Source organism: Ursus maritimus, unplaced genomic scaffold (genome assembly GCF_017311325.1).
Source record: "Ursus maritimus isolate PB19 unplaced genomic scaffold, ASM1731132v1 scaffold_25, whole genome shotgun sequence".
NCBI classification, from domain to species: Eukaryota; Metazoa; Chordata; class Mammalia; order Carnivora; family Ursidae; genus Ursus; species Ursus maritimus.
In genome coordinates this window covers 28,481,057-28,495,355 of record NW_024425008.1, presented here as the reverse complement: position 1 = coordinate 28,495,355, position 14,299 = coordinate 28,481,057, and the positions used below count along the sequence as shown (strand labels likewise).

Here is a 14,299-nt window from a genome sequence, read left to right as displayed (position 1 = left end):
CTCCATACACTTGTGACAGTCTAACTTATTAGCTTGGAAATTAGAGTAAAATCTTATATCTTTCACACTTCTTGACATCTCAGGCTATGGAAAGCCACTGGTAGGTTTTCAGCAGGGGAATAATAATATGTAGTTTAACCTTTTAAAAAGTCATTTCTGACTACTCTGTGGAAAATGATCATGGGTAGAAATTAATGAGGACTCTGGGGGAGTTGTCTGGTTTAGAGATAATAGTGGCTTGGACCAGTGTGTTGCCAGTGGGTATGGAGAGGAGGGAAGGATTCAGGGTGTTCTTCAGGAGGTAGAATTTATAGGTCTTGGCAGAATGGATGTGGGCTGTGGAAGAAAGCAATGGATAGTGAATCTTAGGTTTTTGGCAAAAGCAAATGGGTAGATAGAAGTGACTTTGAGTTGGAGAAGCCTCAAGATGAAGATAATTAGCTTGAAAAAGGACTTATTTCTCACTTTCGTGTTTAGAATTTGAGGGAAAGGAAGAATAAGTAGTAGTTCGTACAACTTGGGATCAAAGGACCATTGTATGTACTTTCCAGGGGAAGAACATTTTTCTTGTGTCTTCCTGAGTTGTCAGATCCATTAATGTTTAGAAATTCAAGTCTTGCAGTTCCTTGTTTTTTTTTTTTTTTTTTTTAAGATTTTATTTATTTATTTGACAGAGATAGAGACAGCCAGCGAGAGAGGGAACACAAGCAGGGGGAGTGGGAGAGGAAGAAGCAGGCTCATAGCGGAGGAGCCTGATGCGGGGCTCGATCCCATAACGCTGGGATCACGCCCTGAGCCGAAGGCAGACGCTTAACAGCTGTGCCACCCAGGCGCCCCTTTGCAGTTCCTTGTTAAGTGAGTTGTCGCAATATCACTAAATTAGATTAGCTTGAGAGGATTTATTTATTAAATAGCCATATTGATTTTTGCCCCAAATTCATTATCTGGGAGTTTATAAGGAAACTCTTTAATATGTTTCAGGGTTTTCCCCTTTCCAACATTAAAGTAATAATACATTTTTTTCGTATTTATTTTTTAGAGCTTAAATTTTTATTTTTATTTATTTTTATTTTTTTTTAAAGATTTTATTTATTTAATCGACAGAGATAGAGACAGCCAGTGAGAGAGGGAACACAAGCAGGGGGAGTGGGAGAGGAAGAAGCAGGCTCATACCGGAGGAGCCTGACGCGGGTCTTGATCCCACAACGCCGGGATCACGCCCTGAGCCGAAGGCAGACGCTTAACCGCTGTGCCACCCAGGCGCCCCTAGAGTTCAAATTTTTAAGAAAAGATTTATTTACTTTAGAGAGGGAGAGAGCATGAGCGGGGATGGGGGGGGGGTGCGTGGAAGGGCAGAGGGAGGGGGAGAGAGGCAGACCCCCTGCTGAGCACAGAGCCTGCCATCGGGCTCCCATCTCAGGACCCTGGGATCATGACCTGAGCCTGAAATCAAGAGTCAGATACTTAACTGAGCCACCCAGCACCTCTAGATTCTAAATTTCTTTTAAAGCTGGGCTGTTGTCCCTAAATCCTCAAGGATAATTTGCTCATCTTGTGAGCATGTAAGCTTAATACAGTAGGATGTAAGAAACGAGTGTCTGTGGATTAATTTATTCTTTTTGTCATTTTCATTTAGAAATACCTCAAGATAACTTCTTGTCTTTCTAGTACCAGATGCTGATTTCAACAGCACCTGATTGCTTTTCATAAAGAAAATAACTAAAAAGCTGGCGGGGGTCGGGGTGGGGGGTGGGGTGGGGGGTTGGAGACCTTCCCCCTGCAGAGTCCTGTTAAATGACTTCTTTTTTAACTAATGAGATTTATCCTTTTGTGTGCTTCTCCTGTGCTTACTGTCTTTACAGGACCGTTTTGCATTTCTTAACCTTTATGTATTGCAGACGGTTTAGACTCCAGCATGAAGTGTGCGTGAGTTTTGAATTATTTTTGCACCATCTTGAACACGTCCTTTGTTTTCTTTTGTTCTGTGGTATTTTTTTTTAGTCTGTGGGCTAGGTCTAGATTTTTCCTCTTCGGAAAGAAAAGGAAAGGGAAGATAGAACTTACTAGCAGATTTTTGGGGGAGTTGGGAAGGAGGCTAGGCCGAAAATTACTTTTGATTCAATTTATACTCCACCCCTTGGAAGTCAACAGTGGGAAAACATATTCCATTGTAAAGACGGAGAGAGAAAGCTTGAACTAAGATCACAAAATCATTGGTGCTGATCATAAGACTCTTCTAGGTTGTATGAGTTATTATTAATCACTAATAGACTCTGGAGATAGTTCTACCAGAAATGCAGTTAGAATGCTGTTATACCTGATTTTTTGAGAAGATAAATATGCTTTTTTTTCTTTTCTTCTTATGGAGATACATCTTTTTTGGGTTTTAGCAATTTTAAGCCACACCCAGGTAGCAGAGTGGGATTTAAGCTTCCCAGGATGTCCTGTTGCTCCACGTCAGTATCCCATTATACAAATTCTTTAAAAGGGCTCAACATTTTGTCGCTAATTTCATGTTTCATGCAGTGTGCTAAGTGATGTATAATTTCTCCTATTTAGGCTTTGTTTGGAACTTCATGAATGGGTTGTTGGTTTTCTCTTCCTTGTTTCCTGATTTCAAAACAAAACAAAACAATAGTAATAAGATTTTACCAGAGCCTTCTGAGAGGAGATTTTATTTAGTGACTTACTTGAGCCAGAATTTGTAGCCTATGAAATGTGCTAGAAACTCTCCCTAAAGGATTGTTCATATTGTTCTTGCAGTCTCTGTATGGCCTAGAGTTGTGCCTCTACCCCCTTCCCTGCCCTTAGGAAGATTTTTACCCCTCCACCTGCCAGTTTTGGACCTAGGCTTGCCTGTACCCTAAAAACCATTCTGGAAATGGTTCAGAGGCACAGAGGAGTCTTAGTCTTAGCTCCATCTCTCCTGCCCATCCTTTTTCTTCCGTTTGAGGAATAGCTGAGGGTACAGCAGATGGAGGAGTCGAGTCAGACCTGGTTTGTGTCTGAGCTCCTGCTTTTTGGTTGTGTGACCCCAGGCAACACACTTAACCTTCCTAGGCCTCAGATCTTAAATGTAGAACTGAAACTCTGCCGATGACCTCCTGGTGGTTTGGCGAGGCGTAGTTGTGTATGCCAAGGAACTTGTTTTTAGGGCTTGTAGGTTCTCACTAGAACTAGAACTATTTTGAAGTTATGCATTCCCCTATGATTCTGTCCTTCTGTCTCCCTCTGGAGGTGACTACTATCCTGAATTTTCTGTTCAGCATTCCCTTCCCTTTAAAAATGAGTGTTTCTGTAAACAGTGTATTTTTAGCTTTGCCTATTTGGGCTCTGCAAAAATGGTATCTTATATAGTCTCTAATAACATTTTTGTTTCTCTGGGCTTCTCCCTTACTGGTTCCCTAGTTAGAGAGAGTGGGCTTTTTCTGATACTGGATCAGAGGTTGGGGTAGCATTAGGTGACATGGGGGCTGAGTCCAAGAACGAAAAGTGAGGTTAATAGGAGCCACGTTTACTACTGTTGTAGGGAAGGGAAAGCGGAGAGCTAGAAAGACCCTATAGTTGGGACGGAATCCAGGGCATCTGTATGAGCTCCTGGTCTGCAATATACATAGATATGGAAAGAAATGAAGAAGGACGTGTGTGCATCTGTGCATGTTTTTCTGTTCTCCTGGGTAGGAGCAGCAATAACCCAGTTGCAATAAGCACACCCAGATCTTGGTTTCTAATACCGTTTTCCCCCCTTCTAGAATGGTAGGAGTTATTAGGTTAGAAATCGCTTTTTGGCAGCCATCATAAAATAATTAATCTGGCCAAGAATTATCATTGGACACAAATGTTGGTTGGTAGGATATTTATATAATCTGAAAATATCCTGTTACAAAGTGTTTATAAATTACAAAGTAGAAAGTAACTTTGTAGTGGAAATCTGGCAGAGTCCCCCTAATATCAAGTGATACACATTCAGGTTACCAGCAAGGGAAAAAGATTAGTATACCACCTGGTAGGATACGGCGAGGGGAACTCTCTTCTTTGGCATTCCTGCTGAAAATTCAGAACTGGAGGCTAATCATAAGAAAGTATCAGACAAACCCAAATGAGGAACATGCTATAGAACTGGCCTGGAATCTTCACGGTTGTCAAGGTCATGAAAGTCAAGGGAAGTCAGGGGTTCTGGGTTGAAATACACTAATGAGATGTGAAAACGAAGTGCAGTGTGAGATCCTGGATGGATTGGATCCTTTTACTAATATGGACATTACTGGGATAATTGGAGAGTGTAAGATTTGGTCTGTGGATTAGATGATGGTACTATGTAATTTGGATGATTTTCATGGCCATAATTACGGTTTTGTGGAATGCCCTTATTTATAGAAACTACTGTCTAAACTCGTAGGGGTGATAGGCTATCATGTTGGCTACTTACTCTCAAGTGGTTCTGAGAAATAAAGTTATTTATACTAACTAGTCTTGCTTTTTTTTGGTCGGTTGATCTGAGATTTTTAAGCAAAACAGAACAAAAAGCCCCTCCTGTTAGTTGACTTAGTAGTTAATTGTTAGCTTATCCTACAAATCATTTGTAAGGTTTAAGAGGTTTGTTTTCTCATGCTGTCTTGTCTTGCAGCTGCCCCATAGAGTAGGCTTTCTGCCACATCTTGATTTGTCTTTTGGTGTGCTGGTTTTATTTACCAACATTTCATGGGGCACCGGGGTGGCTCAGTCCATTAAGCATCTGACTCTTGGTCTTAGTTCAAGTCTTGATCTCAGGGCTGTGAGTTCAGGCCCCACGCTGGGCTCCACGTTGGGCATGGAGTCAACTAAAATAAAATAAACTAAAACAAAATAAAAATGAAAAGTATTTACCATTATTTCGTGAAGATGTTCTTTTCCCCTGCTCATTATTTCTTGTGACCAACTCCTTCTTCTCATGGAAAGTATGATTTATATGAATAGGGCCTTTTACTGTTAGAATTCAGTGATAATACTGTATTTAATTTTGACTTTGTTTTCTTCTTTTATCTGGTGAGCTATTCAAGCTTTCCTTCTCTCCCTCTCTCTCTCTCTCTCTTTTTTTTTTTTTTACCACACTCTATCTACCTCAGCATTGAACATATTTCAATAGGCTTTTAATAAAAAGTGTTGGGCTGGTTGATTTTTACCATAGAATTTAGAATTTTAGAAAGCATAAACAGGGTAAGGGGACTTGCATAGACAGAGTGGTAAATTCATTGCTATACTAAATCTTCATCCAGGCAGTTTATGTGAGTGGTTAGCCCCCAGAAGTCTGGGGCACGGGGGAGGGAGGGTAGCTAGGGGGAGAAAGTTAAATGTCAGAGCAGCCTTCCCTCTCTGAAAACATGACATGTAGTCTGTTTGGTAGAATCTGCCCTTTCTTATTAGACAAAAGAATCATGGGTCAAAAGCATTGAATGTCTACCCATACCTCTCTCTGTGGTGGAACTGAAATCCATCATCGGGCTTGTTTTCCTTAGGGAGGTTGGAGGACAAACTTCTCTTTAGCAGCCACGCTAATTTTCATATTTCTCAGAATGATCAAGGGAAAAAAAAAAAAGCTTTTAAAAACCCAGAGTGGTAGTTACATTGCACTTAGTATACACCCACACATGCAGGCTTTTCTTCAGCATTTTGTTATTTTTTTTTTTCTTGCTGCTTTTACAGTGTAGGTGGCCTTCTCTGGATTGCTTTTGACAGGAAATTGAGCAACCTTTCTTTTTTGGAACAGAATATATTTTACTGGTGAGAGGAAAAAAATCAAGTGTTTATGTTTTGAAATTCAATTATGAATTTGTATCTGAAGATGGATTTAAATCTAGAAAAATGGAGGTTGGGTTAAGTAGATTTCATATTGTGCGTTAATATTTCAGAGCCTCCCTAGTAATTTTTAGGCTTTCCCTCCTTTCTTCTTTTCTTGTAAAAAGAAAGGAAGGCCTGGAAATTATTTTGCTTCATAAAACAAAAAGTACTCTCTGTTCTCTTAGCCACTGATGGGTATGAAGACGCTGTCTTTGGAGCGCCTGGGTGGTTCAGTTGTTAAGTGTGTGCCTTCGGCCCAGGGCGTGATCCCAGAGTCCTTGGATCGAGCCCCACATTGGGCTCCCTGCTCTGCTGGGAGCCTGCTTCTTCCCCCACTCCCCCTGATTGTGTTCCCTCTCTCGCTGGCTGTCTCTCTCTGTGTCAAATAAATAAATAAAATCTTAAAAAAAAAAAAAAAAAAAAAGAAGCAGCAGCTGTCTTTGACCAGGTCATTAGTTTTTTGGCTCGTGTTTGAGGCTGCCTTCCCCAGTGGTCTTCTTTCTATAGTGGGGGAATGATGGGCTCTACACTGGTTTCACAGGCATCTTGAATCTAGAATGTATGTTAGCCCTACCTTTGGACAAGCACAGTACTCAGTAAAGCTTTCTAATGTTCGGCTGGTGCGGAGGTTCCCGGAGCAGGGGTAGGGGGCTCCAGATGGGAGTGCGGCCTCTGACCCAGATCCAACCTACCCTGCCAGCGCCCCCACAGGCGCTTCCGGATGTGAATGCCTGTCTGCCCACCGCCCACCACCCACCCAGGGACTCACTGCCTGGGGTGACTGTGCTTGAGTTCGATTTAGGTAGTTCCTTTACACACTGGGGATTCGGAGGAAGAAATCAGTCTATAATTAGAATATCAACTCCTATGCCACATCAAGGAAATGTCCAGTCAGAATGGACTAAGTCTGGTGGAATCTTCTAAGTGCGTTCATATAGCACATCCCTTCCTTTGAGTTTAAACATTGCATGTTTGTACACGTCCCTAGCTAGATTGCTGGTGCACATCAGCTGTCAGGTATGTCTTCGTTATGTAATTAGCCAGTTACAGCTCAGTAATTAAGCTTGACAAAACAAAGCGTGTGTTTTGAGTGTTACAGGTTTCCGTACTTATTTCCTCATTCTGTCGATGCACTGTGTAGGCCAATCATGTGAAAACTGCAGGGTTTTTAGTATCTGGGATACTTGACTTTATAGGTTTCTTTTCCCCACAGTTTCCTCCTGATGTTTATACCATGTGACTGCAGTAGGGTAGGAAAGACCTGCTCCAGGGTCTGACCAAGCTCTGTTCTGCTGTGTTGCCTAAGGTCATGGTGTGGGGACACGGTGGGCCCTCAGGAAGTCTCATTTTGAATACAGTGAAAGTGGGTTTTGAAGCACCTGTCTGTATACCTGGCTGAATAAATGATGGGAGTCCTATCTAGGGTGACAGGCTGGAACTTCATCCCTCTTGTCCTTACCAGGAATGGGGAGTATCTGTGAGGGAAACTAAGTTCTGGTTCTTTTCCTTTCACTCTTCTTAGCTTCCATTTTATATGTTTGGGAACAAAGTTTTGAGGGGTTAACACAGTTTGACAAAGTGTTTCACCTCAGTAAGCATCAAAACATTAGTTTCTCGGGAGGCTCTTAAGGACATGTATACTCTGATTTATTGTAGTATTTTTAGAATGAGTACATGTACTGCATAGTATTAATATGGGGCATGCATGTATATTCCTGTACCAGTTACAGGAAATGTTCATATCTGTAGTGGGAGTTTATAGCCTATCTGAAGTGACCAGTGTGGGAATTGTAAAATTTCTAATTGATCAGAGAGTTGTTTGCTTTGGAACAGGGTTTCTCAACCTCACCTCTGTTGACCTTTGGGGGTGGATGATTCTTTGTAGTGGAGGGCTGTCCTGTGCAGTGTGGGGTGGGTTAGCAGCCTCCCCGCCTTCTGCCGTGAAAAGCTGGTAACATACCTCCACCCCCTGTTGTGACAACCAAAAATATTTCCAGACATTGCACGATATCCCCTGGGGGTACAAAGTCACCCCCTGTTGAGAACCACTGGTTCGGAACAGTGGTTCCCGTAGGCACGGGACAGGCTGACTACGTCATCACTTTGTTGGGGGCCTTTGTGTACAGTCAGGTTCCTGAGTTTCTCCTCAGACTCCCTGAACAGGCGATGGGGGCTGAGGCCCTAGATCACCAATCTGCCTAGAGACTGAATAACTGGGTTTAAGAATTTGTTTAAGCTGGGGTGGCTGTTGGTTGGCTTATATTTAAATGTGTGCTGAACTACACGTAAAGAGATGACCAGTGAAAGAGGGTTTTAGAGGTAGAGCATATCCTTTCGCAGTTATGATTTGATTTGTAATGGTGATTTCCCCCCCTTAATATTGTGGGGTACAATTGTATGTTTTTCAGAATTCAAAGATAACCTTATTGTACTAAAGTCAATAATTATTTTAATCTAGGTTTTGAGAGAATACCTCAAGCTGGACTCAGAAGCAAGATTCACTACTCACTTTGAAGTGGAAGAAGGTGAGTTGGCGGATTAGTCACAAAGGCCTGTGGGGGAAGGGAACGCCATGCAGACACCTGTGCTTAGAAGACCTCCTTGTAGGGAAATCTGAATTTATCGCATATGGACCCTGTGTTTCTTCCTCACTGGTTTTTCCTCCTTCATTGTTTTACTGCTGAGAGGCAGAAACGGAATTGGAGAGGAAGGGAAACTACGGTTTTTACTCTTTGATTTCTGAATTCAGCATTGTTATCTTTACAGTTAAAATAGTTCAGGTATTTTCTGGCTACTTAAATTAATAATAAGAAAGCTTTCGTGACCTACTTAAGTTCCCATTCCATAGTAAATACGTTTCAAAAAATCGTCTACGTGTTTCTTACAATTTGATGGGAGTTTATACCTCAACTCGTGTTAACTGTCGTGCATCAGTGTATAATTGGGAATAGCAGGCTTGTCCTGAAAAACGGAGAGATGGTTAGATGATGTGCTGCCTGACATTTACCGATGCGGGTGTTACCACTGGTCTCAGAGTGGTTCCCCGTGGTTATTACTCCCAGGTAGGAACCCAGGCCCACCTTAGGCCTGTTCTAATGTTTCTGTGGACATTTCTCATTTCTCAATTTTTTATTTAAAAAATTTATTTTTATTTTTTTATTTTTTATTTACATATAATGTATTATTTGTTTCAGGGGTACAGGTCTGTGATTCATCAGTCTTAACACAATTCATAGTGCTCACGATAGCACATACCCTCCCCAGTGTCCATCACCCAGCCACCCCATCTTTCCCACTCCTCTCCTGTCCAGCAACCCTCAGTTTGTTTCCTGAGATTAAGAGTCTCCTATGGTTTGTCTCCCTCTCTGGTTTCGTCTTGTTTTCATTTTTCCCTCTCTTCCCCTATGATCCTCTGCCTTGTTTCTCAGATTCCACATATCAGTGAGAGCATATGATAATTGTCTTTCTCTGATCGACTTATTTCACTTAGCATAATACCCTTTAGTTCCATCCATGTCATTGCAAATGGCAAAATTTCGTTTTTTTGATGGCTGGCTGCATCTTCTTTATCCATTCATCTGTCAGTGGACATCTAGGCTCTTTCCATAGTTTGGCTATTGTGGACGTTGCTGCTATAAACATTGGGGTGCATGTGCCCCTTCAGATCACTACATTTGTATCTTTGGAGTAAATACCCAGTGGTGCAATTGCTGGGTCATAGGGTAGCTCTATTTTCAACTTTTTGAGGAACTTCCATACTGTTTCCCAGAATGGTTGCACTCCCACCAATGGTGTAGGAGGGTTCCCCTTTCTCCACATTCTTGCCAACATCTATCATTTCCTGACTTACTAATTTTAGCCATTCTGACTGGTGTGAGGTGGTATCTCATTATGGTTTTGATTTGTATTTCCCCGATGCCGAGTGATGTTGAGCACTTTTTCATGTGTCTGTTGGCCATTTGGGTGTCTTCTTTGCAGAAATGTCTATTCATGTCTTCTGCCCGTATCTTGATTGGATTATTTGTTCTTTGGGTGTTGAATTTGATAAGTTCTTTATAGATTTTGGATACTAGCCCTTTATCTGATATGTCATTTGCAAATATCTTCTCCCATTCTTTCGGTTGTCTTTTGGTTTTGTTGACTGTTTCCTTTGTGGTGCAAAAGCTTTTTATCTTGATGAAGTCCCAATAGTTCATTTTTGTCCTTGCTTCCCTTGCCTTTGGTGATGTCTCTAGGAAGAAGCTGGTGTGGCAAATGTTGAAGAGGTTGCTGCCTATGTTCTCCTCAAGGATTTTGATGGATTCCTGTCTCACATTTAGGTCTTTCATCCATTTTGAGTTTATTTTTGTGTGTGGTATAAGGAAATGGTCCAGTTTCATTCCTCTGCATGTGGTTGTCCAAGTTTTCCAACACCATTTGTTGAAGAGACTGTCTTTTTTTCCATTGGATATTCTTTCCTGCTTTGTTGAAGATTAGTTGACCATAGAGTTGAGTGTCCATTTCTGGGCTCTCTATTCTGTTCCATTGATCTGTGTGTCTGTTTTTGTACCAGTACCATATTGTCTTGATGGTTACAGCTTTGTAATAGAGCTGGAAGTCCGGAATTGTGATGCCACCAGCTTTGCTTTTCTTTTTCAATATTCCTCTGGTCTTTTCTGGTTCCATACAAATTTTAGGATTATTTGTTCCGTTTCTGTGAAAAAAGTTGATGGTATTTTGATAGGGATTGCATTAAGTGTGTAGATTGCTCTAGGTAGCATAGACATTTTCACAATATTTGTCTTCCATTCCATGAGCATGGAACGCTTTTTCATTTCTTTGTGTCTTCTTCATGAATTTCTTTCATGAGTATTCTGTAGTCTTCTGAGTACAGATTCTTTGCCTCTTTGGTTAGTTTTATTCCTAGGTATCTTATAATTTTGAGTGCAGTTATAAATGGGATCGACTCCTTAATTTCTCTTTCTTCTGTCTTGTTGGTGTATAGAAACACAACTGATTTCTGTGCATTGATTTTATATCCTGCCACTTTACTGAATTCCTGTATGGGTTCTAGCAATTTTTGGGTGGAGTCCTTTGGGTTTTCCACGTAAAGTATCATATGATCTGCAAAGAGTGAGAGTTTGACTTCTTCGCCGATTCAGATGCCTTTAATTTTTTTTTGTTGTTGTTGTCTGATTGCTGAGGCTAGGACTTCTAGTACTATGTTGAATAGCAGTGGTGATAGTGGACATCCCTGCCGTATTCCTGACCTTAGAGGGAAAGCTCTCAGTTTTTCCCCATTAAAAATGATCTTTGCTGTGGGTTTTTCATAGATGGCTTTTATCATATTGAGGTATGTACCCTCTATCCCTACACTGTGAAGAGTTTTAATCAAGAAAGGATGCTGTCTTTGTCAGATGCTTTTTCTGCATCTATTGAGGGTATCATATGGTTCTTGTTCTTTCTTTTATTAATGTAGTGTATCACATTGATTTGTGGATGTTGAACCAACCTTGCAGTCCAGGAATAAATCCCACTTGGTCATGGTGAATAGTCCTTTAAATGTAGTGTTAGATCCCATTGGCTAGTATTTTGGTGAGAATTTTTTGCATCCATGTTCATCAGGGATATTTTTATCAGGGATTTTGGTTTTGGGATCAAGGTAATGCTGGCCTCATAAAATGAGTTTGGAAGTTTTCCTTCCATTTCTATTTTTTGGAACAGTTTCAGAAGAATAGGTATTAATTCTTCTTTAAATGTTTGTTAGAATCCCCCTGGGAAGCCGTCTGGCCGTGGGCTTTTGTTTGTTGGGAGATTTTTGATTACTGCTTCAATTTCCTCCCTGGTTCTGGGTCTGTTCAGGTTTTCTATTTCTTCCTGGTTCAGTTTTGGTAGTTTATACCTCTCTAGGAATGCATCCATTTCTTCCAGATTGTCTAATTTGTTGGCATATAGTTGCTCATAGTATGTTCTTATAATTGTTTGTATTTCTTTGGTGTTGGTTATGATCTCTCCTCTTTCATTCATGATTTTATTTATTTGGGTCCTTTCTCTTTTCTTTTGGGTAAGTCTGGCCAGGAGTTTATCAATCTTATTAATTTTTTCAGAGAATCAGCTCTGAGTTTCCTTGATCTCTTCTACTGTTCTTTTGGCTTCTATTTCATTGATTTCTGCTCTGATCTTTACGATTTCTCTTCTCCTGCTGGGTTTAGGCTTTATTTGCTGTTCTTTCTCCAGCTCCTTTAGATGTAGGGTTAGGTTGTGTGTTTGAGACCTTTCTTGTTTCTTGAGAAATGCTTGTATTGCTATCTACTTTCCTCTTAGGACTGCTTTTGCTGCATCCCAAAGATTTTGAACAGTTGTGTTTTCATTTTCATTTGTTTCCGTGATTTTTTTTTTTTTTAAATTTCCTGGTTGACCCATTCATTCTTTAGTGGGATGCTTTTTAGCCTTCAGGTGTTTGAGTTCCTTCCAAATTCCTCTTGTGATTGAGTTTGAGTTTAAAAGCATTGTGGTCTGAAAATATGCAGGGAATGATCCCAATCTTTTGGTACTGGTTGAGTCTTGATTTGTGACCCAGGATGTGATTTATTCTGGAGAATGTTCCATGTGCACTAGAGAAGAATGTGTATTCTGTTGCTTTGGGATGGAATGTTCTGAATATATCTGTGAAGTCCATCTGGTACAATGTGTCATTTAAAGCCCTTGTTTCACTGTTGATCTTTTGCTTAGATAATCTGTCTATTTCAGTGAGGGGGATGTTAAATCCCCTACTATTATTATATTATTGTCAATGTGTTTCTTTGATTTTGTTATTAATTGGCTTATGTAATTGGCAGCTCCCATATTAGGGTCATAAATATTTACAATTGTTAGATCTTCTTGTTGGATAGACCCTTTAAGTATGATATAGTGTCCTTCCTCATCTCTTATTACAATCTTTGGTTTAAATCTAATTTGTCTGATATAAGGATTGCCACCCCAGCTTTCTTTTGATGTCTATTAGCATGGTAAATGGTTTTCCACTCCCTCACTTTAAATATGGAGGTGTCTTTGGGTCTAAAATGAGTCTCTTGCAGACAGCATATCAGCGGGTCTTACTTTTTTATCCAGTGTGATACCCTGTGTCTTTTGATTGGGGTATTTAGCCCATTTACATTCAGGGTAACTATTGAAAGATATGAATTTAGTGCCATTGCATTGCCTGTAAGGTGACTGTTACTGTATATTGTCTCTGTTCCTTTCTGGTCTATGTTACTTTTAGGCTCTCTTTTTGCTTTGAGGACCCTTTTCAATATTTCTTGTAGGGCTGGTTTGGTGATTGCAAATTCTTTTAGCTTCTGTTTGTCCTGGATTTCTCAGACATTTTAATCAGTTGTAAAAGGGTATACTCGTATTGAGAAAAATAACAGCTTCATTCAGATTGAGAGAGACATTTCCACAAGCTTCAAGTGTTATAATATGATAAACTCTTAAATTCAGATAAAACAAGTGGTTTTGGGATGTGTAGGTTTCTTTGGTTTTGCTGAAACAAAGACCTGGGCATTTTTCTTACCTGCTGCTTCGTTAGAAGCAGAAGCAAATCGCCTAAGGAGTTGGCTCTCCTGGAGCACTACAGCCTACAAAGGACGGTCAAGGTTATCTGAGCATCTCCCGGTAGTAAACCTTTGTGCAGAGCTGAGGGCTTCTTTTCCGAAGCCTGCTGGGTAATTGGAGCAGTGCTTTCAAAGTGACTGGCTGTCTCCGACCTTCCTTGAATTTCAGTAAGAGGAATTGAGAAATTATTATCTCTGACAATGTTTTTAAAGTGCATTAGGACACTTTCCCGGTAGCATTTATTTGATCAAACCCAGCATCCTTCTTTAATAAAGTGAAATCCAGGAAGGATTTTTAGGTCTCTGTGATTTGTAGCCATTTGAAAAGCCTGGGTCTTTTATTAGCAGCACAATAAAAAACTGTCTTTGAGAATGTAGCATCTTTGGAACCATCAAGAATTGCTCAGCGGTGCAACAAGCAGCCTGTAGGCATGCCCTGTGAGGGTAGTTCCTGTACTTTCTGAAGGAGGAGAAATCGGCGCCTGGTATGGCGTGCCCTCTGGGCTTCACCTCAGTCTTGAAAGTTGTTTTTCAAGAGCCACTTTTTCCCCTCCAGGGTGCCTGTATACAATAGAAACACGCACCTTCTGTGCAGCCCCTGTGTGTCTTACGGTATTTTAAACACTCTTAAGTAAGGATCAGCCCCTGATGGGACTTGAGTACGACCGTTGTTAGCAGAAGCTGTAGTTCTAGGGATCCCGTGAGGCCAAGCTTGTTTAGCTTTTGTATGTAGCAGCTACACCTTGTCTTTTGAATTTTGTTCCTCTTAACAGCCTGAACCCTGGGACACTTAAACCACTCCTTTTAATGGTGATACTATCTGATGGTGTTAGGATGGTCTATCTGTCAGGTCAGGTGGGAGATTCTTCTCGTANCTGCTAGCTCCGGTCTGCTCAGACAGACAAGGG

General features: G+C 40.8%; 1 protein-coding gene across 11 annotated transcripts in view; it reads left to right on the top strand.

Moving 5' to 3' along the window:
- Window positions 1-14,299, top strand: part of SIPA1L1 (signal induced proliferation associated 1 like 1) — a 371,790-nt gene that overhangs the window by 73,184 nt on the left and 284,307 nt on the right. For all 11 annotated transcript variants that reach the window (XR_005837672.1, XR_005837671.1, XR_005837673.1 and 8 more), the window contains one exon: window positions 8,276-8,342. The gene's annotated coding sequence lies outside the window, so the exon portion shown is untranslated. The remainder of the gene's footprint in view (window positions 1-8,275; window positions 8,343-14,299) is intronic.